This window comes from Lissotriton helveticus, chromosome 6 (genome assembly GCF_964261635.1).
Source record: "Lissotriton helveticus chromosome 6, aLisHel1.1, whole genome shotgun sequence".
NCBI lineage: Eukaryota > Metazoa > Chordata > Amphibia > Caudata > Salamandridae > Lissotriton > Lissotriton helveticus.
Window position 1 is genome coordinate 337,889,417 of NC_136067.1, and position 24,696 is coordinate 337,914,112.

Consider the following 24,696-nt stretch of genomic DNA (forward strand, 5'->3'; position numbering starts at 1 on the left):
GAAGCGGAGTCCAAAGGAAGGAAGTGAGGGGGCATGCTGGGAAGGGGGGTGGCACAGAGCATGCTGGGAGTTGCAGTCACTCACAATCCTCAGCCACCTACATGGCCCAGCAAGCTCACACTGCACCATGTTCACCTCACAGGGAATGGAAATGGATTGGCAAGAACTCTGGGACTGGGCCCTGTAGTGGGGAGCACAAGGACCTGCTGGGAACTCTGCACCAACAGACAACAGGACAACACTGTCAGCCATTTTGTCAGCACAGGCACACCCCCTCACAGGGAAGCAGAGTCCAAAGGAAGGAAGTGAGGGCATGCTTGGAAGGGGGTGTAGCCCAGAGCATGCTGGGAGTTGCAGTCACTCACAATCTTCAGCCACCTACACTACAAGGCCCAGAAAGCTCACACTGAACCATGCTCACCTCACAGGGAGTAGAGGTGGTCTGGCATGAACTCTGGGACTGGGCTCTGTTGTGGGGAGCACAAGGCCCTGCTGGGAACTGTGCACCAACAGACAACAGGATAACACTGTCAGCCATCTTGCCATTGCTGCCACACCCCCTCAGAGGGAAGCTGAGTCAAATGTGAACAGGGATGACACTCCTGTGTCAGCCACCTGATGGCCCTTGAGCACCAATGACCATATACATCTAAATACATACATGAGCTGCCCATATACACACTCCAACATGCACATTGAAAAGCATCATGATGGCTGGACAATGCGCAACAACAATATCACTCTCTGTCTGTGACGACTGGAGATAATGCAGTGTACAGGCACGCATCCTGATATCCTGTTGCAAATGTCATGTACATAAACCACTGATCAAAAAATCGAGGTGGTGGGAATGGTTCACTTATCCTGTGCAACCTGGGTCATAACGTATTGTGTTGCCTCCATTCAAAACCTCACATACGTACACAAGCGTAATGCGGAATATCTTTGTTTCCCACATCAGAGTACTGTAGTAGTTGTTTCATTGGGTCACCGTGTTAGCAAAGATGCTGTGCCCCCATACTGGATGTAAACTGGCAGCTTTTCCAAGAGTGTACAGAGATGATAATTAAGAGTGCGTGTCAGTGCCACGTGCTGTGAGTCAAAAACACTCACATCACCCAAAGCCAAAGGTAAAATGGTGAACATTGTGATGTACAAAGTTACAAACAAAGCTTTTGCGTGTGTGGTTCCAGCTACTGATCCACCGCATCAGGATTGTTCACTGTTGGACAACATGTTGCAGCCCCATGTGATCCTACAGCCTTTTTCTTCTCTAGACACACTTGTGGAAGCAGCCAGTCCACCTCCAGGTAGAGGCACAGCATATTTGCACAAATGGTGACCCAATGGAAATGCAGCTACAGTACACTAAGGTGGTGAACCAAGATGTACCCCCCCATTCCTGTGTACGTATATCATGGCATTTATTAAGTAATGAAAATACGTAAATAACCTGGTTGCACAGGACAAGTGATCCTTTCCCCCCTTCATTGTCATTACTACCCATTGCAAGCTGAATCGATCTGTACCTCTTCCTCCCTCCCCGTTGCTAAATACAAATGTGAACCATCAATGCCTGTAGTAACATAACTGACAATGTCTTACCCTTCCAAACACAGTTGCTCATGGGGACACAGCAGCAAGTGAAGAAGAGTCCCTGGCCCAGACTTTGGTGGAGGACGAGCTCTCTGCTGTGGATCTGGCTCTGTCCTCTTTGGATGACAACCAACAACCTTGCACCTCCGGTGTGAATCATCATGCAGCCCCAGCAGCACTGACATCTGCACCCCCCTGAACCCACACCAACAACAACTGGCAACAGACTGAGTCCCCCTGCCAACACGGACAGACCTGGGACACCAAATCAAAATCGGACAGAGCCACCAGGCACCCAGGAAGCAACGGACAATAACACGAGTAGCAACATCCAAGGTTTCCCAGGGTCAACTGTGAGTGTCACCGCAGTCCTGCCCGTCTAGCTAGGGGTGGCGGGAGGGGTGTCAGGCAGAGGTCACGGCCTGCAGAGGGGCATGGCCTGCATGATGACCCACAACTGCTATGCATCATAGATGCGTACCAAGATAGCACCGGAGGATTCGGCCAGGTAGTGGGGATCTTCAAGGACATACAACAGGAGCAGGCTGGCCACCATGCTCGCATGGAGGCCAAATGGGACAAACTTACTGTGGTGCATAGCGACATCTTGATTTGCCTCCAACAGATCAACACAAATATGTCCACACCCCCCTGTGTGCCCACACCATCTGTTGCTGCAACATCTGCAAATGCCACAGGGAGGGAGGATGAATCTGGTAGAGAGTCTGATGCACCGCCGAGGCCTGCACTTGAGGATCCCCCCAAAGAAGTAGAGGGGTCGTCCGAACAGGGATAAGTGAGCCACTGTTGTCCGAGCCCATCCCCCAGGAATCCTGAACCTGTTCGGGATATTGACCTTTGTGTGCAAAGTGTTTACCTTGTTGCACATGACACACCTCCCCAACATGACATGGAGGGTCCATGTTGTTCCAATGTAGGAGATTAATGTGGACTTCACTCTGGTCATTTCATCTACCAGGACTTCTAACTCATCTGTGAACTTTGGATTCTAAACCTCATGTACAGCACTATCTCCACACATGTATGTAAATAAACTCACTCTTACACCATACCTACCTATGATGTGTTTAAAACTTGGTATGTGTCATGAAGCAGATGACATGCTAAAGTACACAGTGCATGCCCACTACTACAGCAATGCCATTACAGGTATGTGACTCATGTTGATGTGACACATATGAGGGAGCCTCGCCAATAGGCCCCACTACACATACTCACCATTGACATGTGACACGTTGTCTACAAAGATGTATACCAGCAATTCAGTGGAATGCACAGACACCACAGCTATTCAAGGTCAGTGCTAACAAGCCCACAGATGAGGTAACCAAAGGTCAGTCAGATGTGTGAAGATTGACAACACACATATAAGTGAAGCACAGGTCCATCACACAGCAGCAACAAGTTTATTATACAACAGTAGCAAGGTAAGTCCATCTGACAGTGGGCACACGGTCACCAAGTCTTAATGATTGGAGCTTCAGGGGTGTGTGTTACATCACATGATGGGATACAAGAAGTTCTACCCTGGCATTGGATTCTGGTTGTTGGGTGTCAGAGTTCACCAAGCACCAGCCAAAGTACCTTTGAAAGGATTCACATAAGACACAGTCAGAAGCACACCAGAACAGGATGGAAATGCAATGAACATGCATAAAACATGTCACAAGAAACCGACACAGTAACAAATTGGCATGTCGACAACATTGTGGACCACAGACCATCAGACAGGACACATCACTGCACGCATCCAGTCAAGTACCACACGTACAAACCCAAACAGCAACTGAGCAGCACCCACACATCTCAGGCAAAGTCAAGACATTGACATAACAACTCTGGGAACTCACAATCAGTTGTAGAAGTTGTTGATGAGCTGTGTGCGGACATCACCCTCATCATCACTGGCCTCCTGGCCCAGGCCAGGATCCTCCACAGGTGGGGGAAGTTGGTCATCGTCATCCTGTATGAGAAGCACCTACTTCAGCACTGTCATGTTGTGTAGCATGCAGCATACTATGATGATCTGCACACCTTAGCTGGCTCATATGGGAGGGCACCTCCGGTCTTGTCCAGGCATCGGAAGCGGCTTTTCAGGAGACCAATTGTCCGCTCAATTACTCTCCAGGTTCAACCATGTGCCTCATTGTAGCGCATCTGGGCTGCTGTCACAGGGTTCCTGAAGGGTTTTCGGCAACCACGGCATGTCACCTACATTGAAAAATATAGCACATTAGTTGAGTCTTGTAAGAGGGTGGGATACAACATTGCCAAACACACACAATGGAAACAATACACACCAACAAGCCAGGCACGCTGGTTTGGCATCTGTGACATCATCAATGCAATGCGACTCCTCCTCATGACGAAGGCATCGTGCGCAGAACCGGGAAAACGTACACACACATGTGTGATCACCATGTCTGCCAGACATACCACCAGAGCATTGATGGAGTGGAAATGTTTCCTGTTGCGGTAGGCCTGCTCATGTGCCTGTGGTGGTATCAGAGCCACATGTGTACCATCAATAGAACCAATGACGTTTGGCATCTTCCCCAGTCTTTAAAAAACATCCTTTACAACAGTGAGTTCACCAGGACACTATGTGTCAAAGAAATTCAACATCCCCTCCAAGATATCTCGTAGCACTCGGCTGAACATAGTTTGTGACATACCACCAGCACTAACAACAGTGTGTTGAAAGGTACCAGTGGCAAAGAAGTGCAAGGCTGCCATCACCTTTACCTTTGGTGTCCGTGCTGTCGGGTATGTCGGGCCAGGTAGCAGATGTGGCGCCAACTGCTCCACCAACTCATCGATCAGTCTCCTGGTGAAGCGGTACCGTTGAATGCTGTAGCGTTCCACCATGGTCTCAAGGTCCGGGAAAGGTCTATGGACAGCTGGTGACCTGCAGTATAGAGATGGGTAAAGTGACATTATACATTCATCTACCCATGTGGCACTCACCTTGAAAAAAATCACATGATACATCATAGCAATACACAATGAGACATGTCTACATGATTTCCATGGAGTGCAATGCCAATTCATTGGGCTGTTGCACAGTACCTATGTACTGCTCTCACGTTCAAAACACACAACACAGTGACTTGTGAGGACTGATGTTTCACAAGCATCACAACTCCATGTCAGGGAGATAGCCATGGTCCCTATATTGCTACTTGTGCACCTGAATTACATAGCGTATCGTGGACATCCCACAACCAATAATGACTCCCACAGGTAGTCGCCCCTGTGGTCCCTACAGGCCATACATGGACATCCCTGAGCCACACACACACAGCATAAAATGTTGATGCACATAGCACATGGTGGACACTGGCTCCCATTGGGCACATGGAACCACAAACACCACAGACACAACATGCACACAGACTGTGGGTGTACATGATGAATGTGTCCATGGGTCTTGCAGTGATGTACATAATATGCAAACCTGTACTCATGGTGTATCTGACAGGTCATACACATCTCCAAACTGGTACTGTGTCCATGACTCATGCCCATGTCAATCATAATTACACTGATTTTCTGAAAATGTCACACATAGCAAAATGCAACCTTGGTAGCTATGAGGACATGCTGTGGTGTTGAAGGTGGGGCCATGGCAATGAAATGTGTGTGGAATCCGTATGCAAGTCACACCAATGGGAACCGACGCAGCTGACTACAATGCAGACGCGCCCTAAATGCATGGACAGAGTAGTGCGCGCACCTTGTCCATTGTCTGCACGATGCGTATGCATTACAGTCAAACGCGTCGGGTCACATTGACGACAATGGGCTATGCGTGCGCACGGCTTGGTTCATGCATGCACGACGCGTATGCAATGTGACCTGATGCGGTGACTTCTACAGAAATGTGTCGTACAGATCTGGACCGAGCCATGCGCATGGCTTAGCCATGGATTGTAATCTGAACCCACCCGGGTGACTTCTAAGGAGACGCGTTGTACAGGCATGGACCGACCCGTGCACATGCTTAGCCCGTAGAATCGTATAGTGACGGATGCGTATGATTTAAAAAAAATTGAATGGGCTGTCATGGAGACAGACGCAAATTAAAAAATCGTACGAGTCGTGCACTGGAAATTCAGTTGGATGCCTACAACAATGTTGCAATCCTAGGGTGTCCTGAAGGTGAAAGTTTTGAATGATGCGGAAGACATGTAGGAGACTTACATTTCCATGGATTGGACAGATTCATAGAATGCAACCATGTCGGGCCTATCAGGAAGTGGCAATGTCACAGAATCTGCCTCTGCAGCACTGATTTAAGGCTGGCAGATCCCCAGGGAGCTCACTTGCTTGCACTACATGCTACAGGACCACATCTCTAATTCCACTGCTGCTGTCTATGCTTCCTCTGGATCCTGCAATGGCACGTACTCTGGAGAGGGCCCCAGCATTCACAGAGGAGGAGAACCAGGCCCTGCTGGACGGTCTCCTCCCAGAGTACAGCAAGCTGTATGGGAAACCAGGGGAGCAGGTGAGTGTTCAGTCCACTGCCTAACATTTCCTGTAAGTTGTCTGAATAGCAGTAATAGAAGTGTGCACAGCAGTGGGAGGCATATGTAGTGAGTACTTGCAGCAACCAATTTATGTGGGTACATGTGATGAACAGATGTCCTGCTGCAGTAGCGCAGCAGTGCTATCCTTTAATTCCTAGGCAATGTTACCATGTCAGACTGACAGCACAAATGCACATTTCTATGTGTGCACTACCTGTGTACCTCATGAAGCTTTGTGATGATTACATGTATTTTCAACTGTATGCAGCACCGTTATGTGGCATGTGTGCTAATGTCCTCTTCACTTTGTCATCCTCACAGGTTGATGACCACCAGAAGCAAGAGATCTGGCTGATCATCGCCCGGGCGGTAAGATCTGTGGTGGTCTACAAGTGCCGGATCCGCAACTGCTAGAAGAGGTGTCAGGACCTACGTGGATAGACCCAGAGGATCGCAAGGGTCCAGCTGAAGCTGTCGCCTTCTTGCCGTAGGGGCGGACTCCGGACCCTGAACCCCCACATGCTCCGGATTCTGGTCTTCCCGGACCTGGATGGGCAACTGAAGGCCAGACAGCAGCAAGGAGGGGGTAAATCCATGCCTGATCTGTGACCATGTGTGACATGCTATTTGCAGTATTTTGGCCTGGTCATACTTCCACATAACGTTGGTCTTGGAGTCCTGGACTCATGTCCCTCAATTGTGTAAGTCACACTCCTCATCTGATCCACAGTTGTGGCCCCTACAGTCTGTGACTTGTTTTTACTTGGGCACCGTGTCCCTTCAATCAGCTATGCTGAGGGTCCTGCACAGCCTAAGTTACTGAGACTCTGATGTGTGCTTCGTGGGTGGGTCTATTTCTTGCACTATGCCTGGTCTCTGACATGTGTTCTGTGTGTGCCTTTCATATGTGTTCCAATTGCTGGTCTGGCTCACAACATGTTTGTGGGGGTTTTAAAACATACCCATGCAGCAGGTGAGTCCATATAGTGTCCTCAGGAGTATGTGTAGTAAGTATGTCACACTAGCCTACACACCTGCCTACTGTCCAGGCCAATACACATTTACAGGGTTACCTGGTCAGTCATGCCCACTCCACATCATTGGGAGACTCTGTACTCACACTCATGTGTATGTCCCTACTGATTGTGCTTCCTGAAATGTGCCAGCAGGTGTCTGACACAATGTAATTGTGTTGTGGCTTCCTTTATGTGACAACTGGTGTGTCGGGGATTTTAGTGTCAGCAAGACATCTGAGTTGTGACAATGGGGATGATACCTGTGCAACATATTGGGGTGTGGTCAGTTGGTTGTGCACAATGCTGTATGCAAAAGTGACTTTCACACAGCTGTGTGTCATTAGCAGCAGACTGTGAGGTGCTCATGTTCAGGTAGTTGTGTTTGCAGTCACTCATATGTCAGATTTTAGTGATGTTGTTTCATCATATTCCAAGAGCAGTGGACAGACTGGTGCACTTGTCAGCTGCAGAGTTTGGTATGGGCATGACCTATGAATGTGACGCAGTGCAGACTGTTATCCAGATGCATTGCCCCATGACATGTGACAGTGAAGACTGACTTACCATGCATGTCTATGCCAGGGAATTGACTTGAGAAGGGGATCCTGCATTGGAGTGAGAGGTGGTCCATGCACCCCATTGTGTCATTAACGTTCAGGACGTAAGGACATTGTGTGTTGTGCTGCTAGGCATCACAAGATTGTGAAATGTGACTCTGGGCATATATTCATCCTGACACCTGTACTGAGTGATTGGCATGTGATGTGATGTATGATAATAGTAATGTACTTCTAAATGGTCATTTGCATATACAACAACTGTGTATGTGGAGCATGTGTGCACTTTGTGGTATTATCAGCCAGCATGCAACACATATGGGTACTGGTCCAGGATGGCTATGGGTGCCATGGTTAATGTTCAGACTGACTATTGCCCTATGTACACCTGTGTGGGAACTTGTGAGCAAATATCAGGATACGGATGCCAGTGCATGCCCTGTAATGTGCTGTATTTACAGTGTTATTTACAGTGTTGTGTGCGGATGTCAGCAGCCAGCAAACCACAGATAGTGAGGCTGTTCCCGCCACCACCACGACGCTCCCCTTGGCTCCCATCCCAGAGGTCTGTGTCAGCTCCCGTGTTCGGGAGCATGTCTCCTTCCTGCCAGCTACCGCAACCCGTGCCCCTGTGTCCCTTGCTGCCCTGAGTGTGGAGTCTGTGGACCTGCTTAAACAGATCCATGTAGGGCAGACATCAATGCTGAGTGTCCTCCATGCACACACCAGTCTGTTGACACAACTGGTGTCGTTCATGGAGGGCATCTCATCCGGCATGTCTGCCCTAGAGAGGACCAATTAGTCCATGGCCTCCTCCCTGACGGCAGCAGTATCCCTCCTCTAACAATCCCTCACCCCTTCTGCCTCTGCCCAATCAACAACTCCTAGCACCCTACCTGTCCCCAGCACACACACACCAGCACAGTCACCCAAACACACAGACAGCACACAATCACACAAACAAAAGTCAAAACGTGCACGCAAGCAAAGTCAGGGGACTGATACCACACACACAGGGGATGGGTCGCAAACACACACACAGGCATCCACAACCACTCCGCAGTCCTCCGATCCCTCTCCCTCCAAAGAGCCCTTCCCTTGCCTCACCTGCACCCCATCTCCTAAGAAGCTCTTCCTGTGTGACCTAGGCCTCATCCCCTCAGATCCAGCAGATCCAGACTACAGGGGGAAGAGGAAGTCCCAACACACAGAGAAGAGTGCCCCTCACACCCGGACACCCTCCCCCAGGCTCAAATACAGACTGAGGCCCCTACCCGCAAGTCACCCCATACCCGGAAGAACAAGACCCCACCCTCACCCCCGCATCCACTGCACAGTCTCCTTCCTCCATCCCTCAAGTCAGCACACCACAGGTTCCCCCGCCACTCCCTGTCCCTGGTTCCCCCACCCACAGATACATCATCCCCAAAATTCTCAGGCACTCCCCAACTCCCACTTGCTCTTCCACTGACACCACCACCAGTCTGTCTGTTACTGGAACTACTGTGGGGACCATGGCCCCCCCAGCTGTCCTGCCAACCTCACCTGCACCCCTTTCCACTCCCAAGGGGTTAGGCACTGTGGTGGAGTCCACAACCACCCAGTCTGACATGGACACTGCAGTGGGGACCATGTCCACTACAATAAACCACAGAAAGAGCTCCCTCACTACCTAGATGGTATTACTTTCTATTTCACAATATATTTCGTACTGGGCTATTAAACCGAAAAAGCGATGACATATTACAACATAATCATTTCAACATTTTTTATTCATTTTTACTATGTCTTGATTCATTAATTTAATTCATTTGTCATGTTTATAAAAAATAAATATTCATATTATACACAAAATAAACATACACACTTGATTTATGCACATTGTAATGTTTGTATGTGCTTGGTCCCTGATCCTGTCCCTGCGGTGCCTGGACTGCCCCATGTATGCCCCTCAGAGTGGATTTCCCCAGTCCTTGCAGTGCAGGCAAGCATCGGGTGACAGGTGTCACTCACACCCTCATTGTACTTTGTTTTTTGAGAGGACATTGGACTAAATTTTGTTTTGGATTTTCCCTTTCAACTTTCAATTTGCTGAATAAAGCATTTTTTGTTATCCTTGTGCATTTGATTTAGCTGCACATTATGTTGATGGTGTTTACCCTGACCTTGCTGTGCTGATGCAGTATTTACAAATGTCTGATACTGAGGTGTTGATGTGGTGTACTCCATGTGGACCATGAGATGTTTCCTGTTCAGGTTGGTATCCATGGCATCCTTTGCAGCTGACTGGGTGTGTCATGATTAACTAATTTTGGACAGGGATGTTAACATTTCATTGGCATGGCCACATCTGTGGCTTGCACCCATGCACATATGATGTGCTTCACATTGTACAATGTGTCACTTTCCCTGCCTGTTGTCCCATCTCCACTGTACATGCAGGTGTGGGCATCACTGGTGTAAAGTCAACTGTGTCCTCTGTGCAACTTGATAGACATATGTATTGTCTATGTGCAGGTGACTGAAGGGGCAATATCGTACCTAGGCGTATGTCACTAGTGCCTACATTGGGTTGTAAATTATGGTTGACTGAACAGGTGTTGTGCTGACATGCCCAGAAATCATACACACTGTTTGGCATGTGCTGCTATTTCCATGATGACACTTACCTTGAGGTCACTGTGATGATGGGGGATTTAGACCCTTTGCCACAATGCTCAACTTTAGCTGCAGTTTGTGTTCACACATTTTACATTGGATGTACACACTGATTGGGGTTTTGAACACATTGACCCAGTGCTATTGCAAAGCTTGACTTGTGTAGCCCACACTCTGGTGTTGGTCACACATGTGATGGTAGTTACATTGTGTCTCGTAAATCAAATTCACTGTTGGGGGTATTTGTCAGGCACTACACAGTGTTGGCATGATGTTGTGGGGAAATGTATTTGGCTGACATACCTTTGGCTGATGTTTGATGGTTGTGTGGCGCGTCATCAACCCTATGTGTTGGGGTGTCAATATTGTCAGACACACTGACCCCTATGGGTGGGTGGCATCAGTGATAGGCAACATGACACATATGGGCCAGCGTACATGAAGCCACAGGGACACACAATGGCATAAATCACCCCAGAAGTATTACAGTTGCTGTGTTGTTTGAGGATGTGTATCTGGTCGTTGTGTGTGAAAGAAGTACGTTCGATCGTAAGGACACATGCCTTACAGGAACCACATTTTTTGTGTCCCAGAAGTAGTGGAAGACCCCAAAGTGTAGTTTGTAGGAGGGATTTTACCAAGAGGTCCCTAATGTTTTTGCTTTTCCGAAACGCATGTAGGGGTGGCGGTATATTCTCTAGTTCTCCACTGACTAAGTGCCAATGGCGGTTGATGGTCTTTTTTATGGCACTGCTTTTTGTGTTGAATGTAGTAACACAAACCAAGCGGTCCTCCCCAGTTTCTTTAGATTTGGGGGTAAGTAAATGTTCTCTGTGGTTATGACAGGCGCGTTTGCGGGCCTTTTTTAAGACTAGCCCCGCTGACTCAGTCTGGCAATCAAAAGTGAGGACTCATCAAAGTAGTCCTCCTTCTTAGTACAATTCCTCAGTAACCTCAGGAACTGGCCAAATGGCAAATTATCCCTGAGGTTATGGGGATGATGGCTTGTGTATCTAAGAAGGGTGTTCCGCTCACTACTTTTTCTGTAGAGGCTGGTATATAGACTCCCGGATTCTGTCTTAATTTGTATATCCAGGAAATTGATTGAAGCATTGTCTGCCTCCAGTGTGAATTTAATATCTTCTGAACATGTGTTGAGCCACTCATGAAATTGCATGAGAAGTTCTTTTTCTCCCTCCCAGATTAAGAGGACATCGTCAATATAACGAGTCCAAAGTGTGATGTGATTCTGATATGGGTTAGACTGATTCAAGACAAATTGCTGTTCATACTCACTCATATATATTATTGCTAGGTTGGGGGCAAAGCTTGCCCCCAGAGCCACGCCTTTCGTTTGCCTATAATATTTTTCTTGAAAGACAAAAAAAAAAGTAATTCATAGCTATGGTGAGTAATTGAATAATGAATTCAGTAGGAACTCTATGGGGGGCCGGTCTTCTATTCAATACTGTTTCAATACATATTAAAGCTGCTTGCTGGGGAATGTTTGTATACAAAGCAGTGATGTCCATTGTGGCTAAAAGAGCTGTCTTAGGATCATGTGGACGACCATCAATAAGTTGGATTGTATTAATTGTATCCCTTAAAAACGTCGGTGTAGCAGTAGGTTTTAAAAAGACATCTATGTATTTACACAGTGGTTCTAGAAGAGAACCACATCCCAATATAATCGGTCTCCCTGGAGGATCCTCCATTCTTTTGTGTATCTTGGGGAGGGTATACATTGTCGGCATGCGGGGATGATAATGGTATTTAAACTTGGGCATGCCTCCTACTGCTGTATTTTGGAGTGATACCTATGATTTTAAAGAGCCATCAAAAGCCAGGTCCCTCCATACATTCAATTCCGCTGTCATAAGTGGTGTAGCTAATTTATCTTTCAAACAATCTGGAGCCCATGGAGAGTCCCAAAGAGGAGCCATGCTCGAAAAATAATTCAGGCCAGAACAATGTTTATTTCAGTTGGCCCCGTACACTGTTGGAGCATTATCTGGAATGAAAATGCAACAACTGGACTGGATCAATTTGCATACTCCACCCCGGTCCGCAAGTATTACGTCTAAAGCGACCCGGTTCTGAAGGGTCATCAGTCGATCCGACTGGAGCTCAGCAGTCAGGTTACTAAGGGCACCGGCAGTCTCGATCACAGTGGATTCAACTACCCTTGTCAATTGCCTTATGTTTCTGCTGTTAACCATGGCTCCCCAGAACGGCAGAATACCCATTGCAAAGTCACCAAATTCTTGACCCGCAGTGTCTTCTTTACTCAAAACACCTCGGACTGTCCTTGTCCGATGGTAATCCGCCGCTGCTGTGTAGGTGGGAGGTAACAGGAATGAAACAAAACATGAGCCCGAGAAGTCAGGGGGCAACCATGTATAGGCTCTATCGTGACAGATGAAATAAGTACCCTTTGCGGCTAAAAAGGCGGGGGAAGTCTGAGATCCAAAAACATACGTTTCTGTGCAGACACTCTTCCCTAGCTGAGCTCTGGAATTCCTACCAATACCTTGCAGACACAGGTGACCTTGATGGGGCACGATCCAGATAGGGGACGATCTCTTAGCTTGCTGTTTCTCACTTAGTGTAGTGCCATATCCGGTCACATTCCAACCTACATATGCAAGTATCTCATCGTCGGGGGTATCTTCGTAAGAAGTCACTTCCTTGATCATGTCAACTATACCCTTCACTAGGGCGCTAGTCTTGAGGTTGTCTTTTACAGAACGTAGGGGTTGGATTTCTCGTGCATATATGAACATTGTCCTATATGCCCATACTGACCCATTGTGACTAAATGGCAGGACCAAATAGGGGATACCTCTATCCGTGGTGTGGGGCATGAGACCACACACCCAACAGTTGGTTGTGTTCATTACAAGTTGGTGTTGGTGTAATAGCTGAACGAAGGAGTTATTAATGAACTCTAATCTCCTATTTGATTCGTGGTCAGGCAAAGAGTGGAAAGAATGAGAGGAAACAGTAGGGGGAGGTATGGGTGATGTAGTAGGCGTGAATGTCATATGAGAAGAGAATAAAACATAGCTTATCAAAAACACCATTACGCTAAATATCATAAAAATACACATCATTATAAAAAATTTCTTTCTCATTGTTTTCAAAAGTCTCTGCTTAAAGCTCATTTGTCTGGCAGTTCTCTCCACATCAGGAAACTCCATCCTCTCTAAGGTGCTGCCCGCGGCGGTAGGTTGTTTCTGCTAAAGGATGCTTCCGTCAGTCTAGGGTGGCTCCCTTCGACCAACTGGAACCAGCAACCTATTGTTGTCAGCTGCACCCAAAAGTCTTTAGTCAACCGCGACCCTAGCAGCGGAACCCGGATGGCGGTTCAAAAAAAACAAAAATAAGCAAGTTTACCTAGATGGGAGAATCTGCATTTTCAAAATAACATTTTGGAAGGAAAAAATTCATTATTTTATTAGTCCACAGGTTTTTCTCTCGGATCAAAAATAAATCACTTTTACTTTAGTCTGTTTTTCTCGGTCGGAAATTATAGCGTCTTTTCCCGGGTGCTGTCTGGTCCGGAAATAGTAGCTCAGGTTCCACAGAGTTCAATTGTTCTGATGGCGGCGTAGTTTCTTGAAAAATGTTCTTACTGTCTTCTTTTACGCGTTCATCAATTATGCGCTTTGAGTCAGTGCCTCCTGTCCGGACCCATTGGTCATGTGGCAGAGGGAAAGGTATTTTCTTACAATGGATCCCGTGGACCCAATTGGCCTTCCCCTCCACCTTAACAGTTGTCCTTGTAGACAGGAGGACGAGGTGAGGTCCGGTCCATCTGGGCTGGTCGTTTCTTGTTCTCTGGAAATTCTTGACCAGAACCCAGGTGCCAGGGTCAATGGAGTGACCCGGTGTCTCGGAAACCGGAGGCAAGGTGTTGTGGACCTGTTGATATAAAACACGCAATTTAGCCGTCAATTCATACAAATAGTCAAGCAAAATTGGGTGTTGCAGCTCGCTAAACTTCGTGGGCCTAGGCACTCCCCATATGTTGGCTGGCCGACCAAAGACTATTTCATAGGGGCTGAGTTTCATTCGCGAATGCACAGTCATTCTGGTGGATAGGAGTGCTAAGGGTAGAGCGTCGGGCCATTTAAGACCCGTGCTCGCTTGGATTTTGGCCAATTTAAGTTTAAGCGTGCCATTGTAACATTCCACTAATCCAGCTGATTGGGGGTGATTTGCAGCGTGGAACTTCTGACTAATGCCTAGCCCTTCACACACTCGTTTCATCACACAACCCACAAATTCACTTCCGTTGTCCGACCAGACCATTCTAGGCATTCCGAACCTGGGGAAGAACTCTTTCACAAGGGCTTTCGCTGTGGACAAGGCAGTATTGTCCCTTAGGGGATAGGCTTCTACCCATCTTGAGAAGGCGCAAACAACCACGAGCACATATTTTAAGTTGTTGCACCTCTCCATGTGTATGAAATCTAGCTGCAAAACCTCGAACGGATACGTAGGAGGTGCGAAATGACCAGCTGGAGTTGGGGTTCCCCTACCAGGATTGTGTTTCAGCAACGTCAGTGATTCAAGAAGCTCATTCACCAACTGACCGTGCTGAATCTTAGCTCCATGCGAAGTCAGGAACCCACGTTCTCTCCACAATCGTCCAAAACTGTGAGCCACTCCAAAAGCATACTGACTGTCGGTATAGACAGTCACTTTCATTCCTTTTGATAACACACATGCTCTCGTAAGTGCCACGAGTTCGGCGGCTTGAGCCGAACCATGTGGTATTCGCGCAGTTTCAGCGATTGTGTGCAAAGTTGTGACAGCATACGCTGTAGTCACGTTACCGTTTGGGAGTTTAAAGCATGAACCATCCACCCATAATGTACCATCACATTCGGCGAGAGGAGTATCGGATAGATCAACTCTCCCTTTGGTCTCCTCCTCCGTCCTGAGGAAACAATCGTGCTTTTCTGAAGCATCTGATTCCTCAGCAATTGGTAACAATGTGGCTATGTTCAGGGTACTGCATCTTTTGATGTGCACATGGCTTGCTAGTAGCGTCAATTCGTAACTGGACAGTCGAGCACTAGTTAAGTGCTGTGTCTTGGTCCTATTTAACAATGTGTCTACTGCATGCGGGACCATCACGATTAGTGTATTATTCATTACTAGGCCTGCAGACTGTCGAATAGAAACAGCTGCTGCTGCTGTGGCCCTTAGACAACTTGGCAAAGCTCGTGCTACCGGATCCAAAGTTGACGAAAAATAGGCGCATGGCCGTTGTCTATCTCCGTGTAACTGAGTCAGCACAGACAATGCACAGCCCTCCTTCTCGTGGACATATAATGTGAAGGGCTTACTGTAGTTGGGGTTACCTAACACAGGGGCCGAACATAATGCTGTGCGTAATTCGAGAAAACTTTTCTGACACTCGTCGGACCAAGGAATGGGATTGGGTGTATTTGTACACGTTAGTGCCAATAAGGGTTTGGCTAATAACGAAAAATTTGGAATCCACTGTCTACAGTACGATGTAATGCCCAAAACAGCGCGTACTTCTCTCTGTGTTCTTGGCACATTCAATTTAGCTATTGCCTGAATTCTTTCTGGGGTCAGTTTCCTTCCCTCCTTTGATAAGAGATGACCTAAGTAGGTCACTTCTTGTCGGCAATATTGGAGCTTGGAAAGTGACACCTTGTGATGTAGATCACATAGATGACGCAGTAGTGCCAATGTGGCCAGTTTACATATTTTCTCAGTATCCGCGGCTATGAGCAAATCGTCCACATACTGTACGAGAGTGGAACCTTTGGGCAAAACCATTGCGTCAAGCTGACTTTTCAGAGCTTGACTGTATATTGAGGGGCTCTCACAGTAGCCTTGAGGAGCGCGTTTAAAGCGGAAACTGCGACCACCTAAACTAAAGGAAAAAATATCCCTGCTCTCCTCAGCAATCGGGATACTGAAGAAAGCATTCTTCAGGTCAATCACCGAAAACCATGATGCGGAGGCTGGAATCATAGTCAATAATGTTGTAATGTCGGGGACGACTGGGAATTGTGGCACCACTATCTTATTTACTTCCCTAAGATCAATCACAAATCTATACACAGGTGGCTGAGAAGGGTCAGTTCGTTTTAAAACAGGCAGAACAGGACTATTGCAAACATTGCCTCGTGTTTCTTCAATTACGTCTTTCTCAATCAACTCGTAAACAATCGCTAGCAAAGCTTTTTCGCCCTCATTGGATATTCTGTATTGGGGAATTCGTGGCATTTTGACATTCGACTTCAATGTTACAACGTATGGTGGAATTTCTAAAAGACCCACATCATTCGGACCAGTAGCCCAAAGAATATCTGGAAGAAGTGTCAATTCTGTTGGAAGCGTATTTCTCGACAAATACATGGGAGAAACCACTTTCTTACCTAAAGTCAGTTGTACTCCTGAGGGAGAACAGTACAAAGTCGCATACAATCTTTTTAGCAAATCTAATCCTAGCAAATTTTCACCACAACCTGTTGTCAAAATAAGGGGTGCTTCGAATTCACAAGGACCAACAGAAAGAGATAAAGGGTCAGAAATCGGATTTCTAACCGGGGCGCCAGAAAAACCTACGGAAACGTTCATTTCGCCAGACAAAGGTGCGCCAGGGAGTTTGGAGTGCATAATAGAACTCTTTGTAGCACCAGTATCCAACAGAAAAGGTTCTGACACACCCGATGTAATCACCTCAACGTAAGGTCCACTCTGATCTACTGGAACTGAAACAACTCCCTCTCTTCGTCTAAGGCTGTCCTAGCAATCGTTATTCTCCCACTGCTCATTTTCTGTGTAATACTCATCGACGTAGTATTGAGCTGTCCTGTCAGATACGTTATTTTGCTGGTCAAACCTGTTCATAGAGTTTTGTGGTGGAGGGGGACGTGCGTCCTGAGGGGTGTTTCCACGCCCTCTACCTCTAGGCGCTTGCTGACTACCACGACCTCTTACGCCAGAAAATTCATTTGTACGTTGCGGCAGAGCAGGACAGTCATATTTGTAATGACCCTCTTGTTTGCAGTATAAACACTGGTTGGGACCTACGCGGTTTTCATTGTAATTGAATCTCTGCAAGTTTCTCTGCGGTTGCTGAAAAGTGTTCCGGTAGTGATTCGGACCATTATTATTTTTATTACCACCACCACGTGGAGGATATGCTTGCTGTAGCAAAACCTTCGTTTTGAGTTCTCTAGTTTTCTTCTCTACTTTATCTTTCTCATCCTTGTCTCTATTCTCATAGTATTGTGCGGTAGCTAATATCTGGGCTGAAGATGAGACTGCCCAAGAGCTTTCTGAATCTTTCAATTTTCTACACAAGTCTGGAAGCAGATTGTGCACAAATTTGTCGACGAACAATCTCTGACCACCTTCTGTAGTCATATCTTGACCGCTGTGGTCAATGAATGTTTCTTCAAATCTGGTGAAGAAATCTGACACAGTTTCTTCTTTCTTTTGCTTGCATGCAGATAACTTATCCCAATTTACACGTATCGCAGGCATTATTGTCTTCATGTAATCTACTATCCTACCAGGTAATTCCGCTATCAGGGGCTCAGGCTTGGCACCACCAACTTGTCGTGCATCTGCAACAGTAATATTAGCCCACGGGTCACCTAATTCCTGGTCATGATCTTCATGACAAATTTTTCCCCATAAAGGCTGTGGAACGACGTTCCCGAATAACATATCGATATCGGCTAAATTCATAATGCATGATCCAGCAGTTTGCGACAATTCTTTATAGTACCCTGCAGGATTTTTACGCGGATCTGGTAGTGTTTGTTTGAGTGCTAAAACTTCAGCTCGCTTCCATGGAACATGTACCCATACTCGGTGAAAGTGGGGCAGGACAGGTGGGACAGCTGTCGCGTCACCCTCTCTCCATTGTGGGGGTACTTCTCTCATAGGGTATTGTCGTGCCTTTTTCCTACTAGATGCACTAGATTCTGGTGGTGACCCAGAACTACTCCCCTTACTTCGATGTGATAATAGCATTTCAACTGCTTCTTCCACATCGGGACCTACAATCATACCCAGACTAAAATGAAACCTTATACGACACATCTCTTGTGGGAGGCAATCCTGATCATTGTCTTCTAAATCTTCGCAAAGAAAAACACACATCTGTTCGAACACATATCTCTGTGTCGCTGTTTCCCATTGATGGAAAACTTCCATGACAGACTGTAAATCATATTTTGCAGTGTCCATGACCCATTTCCGAGCTAAATTATTCAGGGAATCTCTCTCTTGATAATCGGGCAGTTGACTTCGCAACTGTCTTTTTCCTATGTTAGGGGTCGTAGCAGGCGACCCGAAAAGTGGTAAAAGAAGATTAGTAACAGTACTGGCCATTTTCTGCCGAAGGGAAGGTGAAACGGAAGAACAAACAGATGAAAGAACGGGGTGAGGTAAAGCGGATGCAGAGATGACAGAAGAGGTATGAGGAATAATAGATGTGGTACTAGGCAAAATCATAGAAGGGGCATTTGTAGAAAGTACAGGAGGCAAGATCGTAGAAAACACAGGAGCAACAGAATTGGTCGGTGGGCCTAGAGGAGGCTGCACCGAAGAAGTAGGAGCCAGTTGAAGAACAGCTGGTGGGTGCTGTGGAAAAGCCAGAGGCGCAGCTTGTGCAACTAAAGGTTGCGGGGGTGCGGTAGCATTCTGCGCATAGGGCGGTGGCGAGGTTAACAATTGCGACATTAATTGGTCTTTTTCACGCTCTTTTACTGTCCCTTGCTGAAGAGACGGCAAAACTGGATAACATTTATCTATTGCCATTTTACGTTGCCTGTGCAATTGTTCATTTATCTGCTCTTCCTCATTATCTTTAAACTGCACGGCAGCTTGTATTACTGAAAGTCCCTCTTCTCTCTTATTTTTCTTAGCTAATTTAATCTCTTTTTGTTTGGCTTCTTTGCGCCATATGCGGAAAGAGTCAAACATCGCCGGCCGGGCTTTCTTTTTGAAGAGTTTAACTTCAAGGTTGTCTAAGATTTCAGAGTCAAAGCTACCATATTGGGGCCATTTTAAAACACCGTCTTTCCTAGTGTATTTAATCCATACCTCGTTGTAAACGATGGGGCCTACCCCATGTTTAACGTATAGCTCGTAAGTCGGAGTTCCAACTGGAGGAACCGGACATGAGTCCTCCAATCGGGAGTCCCTATTATTATTACCAAGACAAAACAAATTCCTGAGTCTAAGACTAGGCATCCTTTCTCTCTAGTCTAGTTCCAAAACTTCAAAGGAGTTATCGATTACGATATTGCTCGTGAAAACACGAATCCTTCGGTTATGGTACTTGCAAGAACCAATAAAAACCTTTATGTATCTCTAAGATATCACAAAGTAAGTCCAACTAAGGACTAGGAGACGCTCCACTTATACTTAACTGAAAATTATCGATGGCTTCACCAGAAGACTCGTCTCAGCGTTTCGCTCTACCGAAAATGTCAAGGGTCCAACATCAGTGCGATAGCCAGGGCAGCAGTCCTTGTAGCCGTCGGGAAGCGGGGAACCTCGCAGTAAAGACCTTCGGACCACGTCGACATGCAGGGGTCGATGAGGTGGTGGGCCCTCCTCCGGAATTTTCACACAAAGCTCCTCACGATCTTCAGGCTGATTGGTACCACTGGAATCGCTCCAACGCTGGGCGCCAATAACTCGCAAATCCCTTTCGCGCTGATATGGGCCATCCCATGAGCCATTGTAACCACTGCAGGCACATACGCATCGGGTAACAACCATCTTTGTTGCTCTGTCGATTCGATCCAACAACCATTTACATCCATTCTCCCTGTACTTTCTTTCCACATGCTTAACTCTTTCTCCGTGGCCTCAGCTTGGATGGACTTCACACTCTCTATTGTGTCTTCACATATTCCAACATCGCCAGTCCATCTTTCTGGGCTCGCAACATACATTCGGCTCATCACATTCTTTGCCGTTTCTTTAGCAGTTTCATCAGCAAATGCATTTCCACGACCAACATCATCGATCACTTTCTTGTGTGCACTACATGTCGGGGACAACTGGGAATTGTAGCACCACTATCTTATTTACTTCCCTAAGATCAATCACGAATCTATACACAGGTGGCTGAGAAGGGTCAGTTCGTTTTAAAACAGGCAGAACAGGACTATTGCAAACATTGCCTCGTGTTTCTTCAATTACGTCTTTCTCAATCAACTCGTAAACAATCGCTAGCAAAGCTTTTTCGCCCTCATTGGATATTCTGTATTGGGGAATTCGTGGCATTTTGACATTCGACTTCAATGTTACAACGTATGGTGGAATTTCTAAAAGACCCACATCATTCGGACCAGTAGCCCAAAGAATATCTGGAAGAAGTGTCAATTCTGTTGGAAGCGTATTTCTCGACAAATACATGGGAGAAACCACTTTCTTACCTAAAGTCAGTTGTACTCCTGAGGGAGAACAGTACAAAGTCGCATACAATCTTTTTAGCAAATCTAATCCTAGCAAATTTTCACCACAACCTGTTGTCAAAATAAGGGGTGCTTCGAATTCACAAGGACCAACAGAAAGAGATAAAGGGTCAGAAATCGGATTTCTAACCGGGGCACCAGAAAAACCTACGGAAACGTTCATGTCGCCAGACAAAGGTGCGCCAGGGAGTTTGGAGTGCATAATAGAACTCTTTGTAGCACCAGTATCCAACAGAAAAGGTTCTGACACACCCGATGTAATCACCTCAACGTAAGGTCCACTCTGATCTACTGGAACTGAAACAACTCCCTCTCTTCGTCTAAGGCTGTCCTAGCAATCGTTATTCTCCCACTGCTCATTTTCTGTGTAATACTCATCGACGTAGTATTGAGCTGTCCTGTCAGATACGTTATTTTGCTGGTCAAACCTGTTCATAGAGTTTTGTGGTGGAAGGGGACGTGCGTCCTGAGGGGTGTTTCCACGCCCTCTACCTCTAGGCGCTTGCTGACTACCACGACCTCTTACGCCAGAAAATTCATTTGTACGTTGCGGCAGAGCAGGACAGTCATATTTGTAATGACCCTCTTGTTTGCAGTATAAACACTGGTTGGGACCTACGCGGTTTTCATTGTAATCGAATCTCTGCAAGTTTCTCTGCGGTTGCTGAAAAGTGGTCCGGTAGTGATTCGGACCATTATTATTTTTATTACCACCACCACGTGGAGGATATGCTTGCTGTAGCAAAACCTTCGTTTTGAGGTCTCTAGTTTTCTTCTCTACTTTATCTTTCTCATCCTTGTCTCTATTCTCATAGTATTGTGCGGTAGCTAATATCTGGGCTGAAGATGAGACTGCCCAAGAGCTTTCTGAATCTTTCAATTTTCTACACAAGTCTGGAAGCAGATTGTGCACAAATTTATCGACGAACAATCTCTGACCACCTTCTGTGGTCATATCTTGACCGCTGTGGTCAATGAATGTTTCTTCAAATCTGGTGAAGAAATCTGACACAGTTTCTTCTTTCTTTTGCTTGCATGCAGATAACTTATCCCAATTTACACGTATCGCAGGCATTATTGTCTTCATGTAATCTACTATCCTACCAGGTAATTCCGCTATCAGGGGCTCAGGCTTGGCATCACCAACTTGTCGTGCATCTGCAACAGTAATATTAGCCCACGTGTCACCTAATTCCTGGTCATGATCTTCATGACGAATTTTTCCCCATAAAGGCTGTGGAACGACGTTCCCGAATAACATATCGATATCGGCTAAATTCATAATGCATGATCCAGCAGTTTGCGACAATTCTTTATAGTACCCGGCAGGATTTTTACGCGGATCTGGTAGTGTTTGTTTGAGTGCTAAAACTTCAGCTCGCTTCCATGGAACATGTACCCATACTCGGTGAAAGTGGGGCAGGACAGGTGGGACAGCTGTCGCGTCACCCTCTCTCCATTGTGGGGGTACTTCTCTCATAGGGTATTGTCGTGCCTTTTTCCTACTAGATGCACTAGATTCTGGTGGTGACCCAGAACTACTCCCCTTACTTCGATGTGATAATAGCATTTCAACTGCTTCTTCCACATCGGGACCTACAATCATACCCAGACTAAAATGAAACCTTATACGACACATCTCTTGTGGGAGGCAATCCTGATCATTGTCTTCTAAATCTTCGCAAAGAAAAACACACATCTGTTCGAACACATATCTCTGTGTCGCTGTTTCCCATTGATGGAAAACTTCCATGACAGACTGTAAATCATATTTTGCAGTGTCCATGACCCATTTCCGAGCTAAATTATTCAGGGAATCTCTCTCTTGATAATCGGGCAGTTGACTTCGCAACTGTCTTTTTCCTATGTTAGGGGTCGTAGCAGGCAACCCGAAAAGTGGTAAAAGAAGATTAGTAACAGTACTGGCCATTTTCTGCCGAAGGGAAGGTGAAACGGAAGAACAAACAGATGAAAGAACGGGGTGAGGTAAAGCGGATGCAGAGATGACAGAAGAGGTATGAGGAATAATAGATGTGGTACTAGGCAAAATCATAGAAGGGGCATTTGTAGAAAGTACAGTAGGCAAGATCGTAGAAAACACAGGAGCAACAGAATTGGTCGGTGGGCCTAGAGGAGGCTGCACCGAAGAAGTAGGAGCCAGTTGAAGAACAGCTGGTGGGTGCTGTGGAAAAGCCAGAGGCGCAGCTTGTGCAACTAAAGGTTGCGGGGGTGCGGTAGCATTCTGCGCATAGGGCGGTGGCGAGGTTAACAATTGCGACATTAATTGGTCTTTTTCACGCTCTTTTACTGTCCCTTGCTGAAGAGACGGCAAAACTGGATAACATTTATCTATTGCCATTTTACGTTGCCTGTGCAATTGTTCATTTATCTGCTCTTCCTCATTATCTTTAAACTGCACGGCAGCTTGTATTACTGAAAGTCCCTCTTCTCTCTTATTTTTCTTAGCTAATTTAATCTCTTTTTGTTTGGCTTCTTTGCGCCATATGCGGAAAGAGTCAAACATCGCCGGCCGGGCTTTCTTTTTGAAGAGTTTAACTTCAAGGTTGTCTAAGATTTCAGAGTCAAAGCTACCATATTGGGGCCATTTTAAAACACCGTCTTTCCTAGTGTATTTAATCCATACCTCGTTGTAAACGATGGGGCCTACCCCATGTTTAACGTATAGCTCGTAAGTCGGAGTTCCAACTGGAGGAACCGGACATGAGTCCTCCAATCGGGAGTCCCTATTATTATTACCAAGACAAAACAAATTCCCGAGTCTAAGACTAGGCATCCTTTCTCTCTAGTCTAGTTCCAAAACTTCAAAGGAGTTATCGATTACGATATTGCTCGTGAAAACACGAATCCTTCGGTTATGGTACTTGCAAGAACCAATAAAAACCTTTATGTATCTCTAAGATATCACAAAGTAAGTCCAACTAAGGACTAGGAGACGCTCCACTTATACTTAACTGAAAATTATCGATGGCTTCACCAGAAGACTCGTCTCAGCGTTTCGCTCTACCGAAAATGTCAAGGGTCCAACATCAGTGCGATAGCCAGGGCAGCAGTCCTTGTAGCCGTCGGGAAGCGGGGAACCTCGCAGTAAAGACCTTCGGACCACGTCGACATGCAGGGGTCGATGAGGTGGTGGGCCCTCCTCCGGAATTTTCACACGAAGCTCCTCACGATCTTCAGGCTGATTGGTACCACTGGAATCGCTCCAACGCTGGGCGCCAAATGAGGTACTGGGTTTTTAGGAACCGGTACCGAACCGGTAACCCAGCGGTGCCAGGGGATCAACACACCAAAGACCTCGGGTTCTCCTGAGTCAGACCCACAGAAACTTCAGAGTCTTCTAGGTGAAGTCAAAGATTAGTTTATTGGCTGCAACCAAGGTGACAGGGTCCTAGAAGTACAATGCCAGTATATTCAGGAGACTGCACACTTTCACAAAGTTAGGCTTCTCTTCTTATACATAACATTTGCCCTTTGGCGAAACATTCCTTGGGTGAGCGGTATTTCATTTATGGTTACTGATTACAAAAGAAAGCAGAGTCATGATGACAGGTACATATTTCACGTTGTGATGCCCATAACAAATCATCCGGCAAGGCCCAACATTTCATCAGATATCGCTGGACCCCTAATAAAAATGGTCACCTCCCCACCATAAAATAAGTGAGGAAAAGGAAAGAAGAAAGATGTGAGCGAGATATGGCAGGTGTGCGTGCTGAAATGGCTTTATGGCCGGTTGGGCCTAGATACTATCTTGCTTGGTCACTGGGAGGGAACTGACCTAACGAGCTCGGCCTGGGGCAAT